Raw genomic sequence first — 2,222 nt, forward strand, 5'->3', positions numbered from 1 at the left:
TAACTACATATATTATTTAATCCAGTGTGAAATCCTGGGCTACAATCTTGATTGTTCAAGAAATATTAAATCCGATAACAAGTTTAAACAGAGGAGTTGGCCGTCCGACTGGGGTCTGGAATGTGGGGCCTCCTCGGGACGGTCTGCTTCTCTCCACCCCAGGGAAGAGGGTAACACTGCCTGGGTCTGGGTGCAGTTTCCCCCTCCAGGAGCAAGGGTACCTAGACCTGGGGTATAGAGTACGCTTGGGGAGTGTGATTGTGGGTACAGTGTCTATTTATGTCTGTCTCCATGTTGGGTGAGGGCGGAAAAAAAAGTAAAGAAATTCAGGATAAGAACTGTAAGTGCATGGAGCTTCAAGGGTGGCTCCACAGGTATGAGCAACAGGCCTTCTGTTGAGCCCAGTTTCAGCATTAAAGCACACCAAAATTTTGTCAACACAGATGACAGAAGATCCAGTGCAGAAGCGCAGGATTTTTTCAGCTTTTGTTTCATCAGCGTTTTTGACATAACGCTGAAGATGGTTAAAGGTTGTCTGTTCTGCCTGAGACAGCATCAATTTTGCTGTTTTAAATAGCTGCACTACTCTTTTGCCTGTGGCCTTCTTTGTCTCAAACAGAGACAACAAATTTTCCTTGCCAGACAGTTTCAGCTGCAGACGTGCCATGGGTGTGGAGAAGCAATCCATTATATACTTTGGCTCTTGGAGAATGGCCTTATGAACCATTGTTTCAATGGCAGGCTGCATGTTGTTCGTCGGTGGTAGGAAGTGGGACCCCATCCATGCTTGCCATCCTGCCTCACAAAAGTCTGGCCTCAGTTCATTTTCACCTTCACACCTTCCAAAAATTGCTCCCAAAATGCAGTGTAAACCTCCCTTGACACCCCAGCATCATCAACAGGATTTTCATTTACAAAGTTCATCTTTAAAGTCACCTTCATTATGTTACTGTCCATAAATACAGCCAAAAGATCATCAACAACCTTCATCCTGCAAATTCACACATGTCGGGGGTTCTGTGGATTTCCTGAATTTGATGGGGAAAGTTGGTTGCTTGACTCTAAAGGCAAACAAGACAAGACCAAACACGCATATTCCATAAGAAATGTAAATGAATTATATAGATTCCAAAATATCAATGTTCTGAATATGTTTGAAATTTATTGTCTAATTTTAGTTGTCTCTCTGTTCCCAAACCATGGTTGCACTGACAATTTATATATAACATTACCATTTTGGCCTGATGAAGTTCCTCCTACGCCTCACAGATGGACAGCACTGCCTTATCCACCTGCAGACATAAAACATTAGAGAAATGCTATTAATGAAATCGAGTTTCTAGTTTTATTCTAGGAAGTCACACTACCGCACATTTATAAATATATTATTTATTTGTACTCTGCAGCAGGAAGGAATTCATGCTAATGCTTCAGCAAAAGATAGGGTTCGGTCAGTGTTGTGTTGGTAGATTCAAAGTATCTTTAGTTATTTTGGTTATAGATTTAGTATTATTTAAGCCTAGCCAACAATTGGTAATTAAACAGTTTGCAAATGTATTAGAAAGAGAGTTCTTAATCACTGTTCATGATCACTGTCAAAAGCTACTTTGTCAGTTTCTTTCTTATTAATTTACTGTTGCTGTAGTAGTATTAGTATAGTAGTAGTAGTAGATATTTATATACCACGTTACTAAAAACTATTTCGTGAAGTAAGGTATAAGTAAGATAAGTTCCACCAAGTAATTTGTGCCATGGCGTCCATGTTACCATGGTAACGGCACAGCCAGATAACAATATGAAATTTTAAAACATACGTGCCCTTCACGAGTTATGTTTAGTTAACCTGAACATATTTATAAGAGTTAACATTAAAGGCTTGCATATACAACTTCTGTTTTTCAACAAGTCGCTCACCTTCTCAACCCCGGTGTTTTATGCTATCTTGTTCTTTCATTTACTGAATTTTATACGTACTTTGTCTTGTTGCATGTGTATGATGTCCTCTTGTGGGACCTCTCTTGACCGCAGGAAATGTTCTAAATCCTCCTCCATGTCTGCTCTGTACCGGACCGCACCCTTCAACAGAACCACTATCAAAAAGTAGCGGGGTCTTTTGCGAGCGCTCGCAAAACTTTTGCGAAATCTATTTAAGTGACAGGAAACAATTTGCAAAGCTAGGTGACTTTTTCTCATCATACTTAGACATTGCATTTGTTGCTCCA

The 2,222-nt window shown here is 40.1% G+C and overlaps 1 pseudogene; it reads right to left on the bottom strand.

The window, feature by feature from the left end:
* Positions 1–277: 277 nt before the first annotated feature.
* Positions 278–1,101, bottom strand: LOC146638263 (uncharacterized; annotated as a pseudogene).
* Positions 1,102–2,222: the final 1,121 nt, after the last annotated feature.

Source organism: Diplotaxodon limnothrissa, linkage group LG2 (assembly GCF_057381915.1).
Source record: "Diplotaxodon limnothrissa isolate DT_005_m linkage group LG2, D_limnothrissa_male_GT1.1, whole genome shotgun sequence".
In the NCBI taxonomy this organism is placed as follows: Eukaryota; Metazoa; Chordata; class Actinopteri; order Cichliformes; family Cichlidae; genus Diplotaxodon; species Diplotaxodon limnothrissa.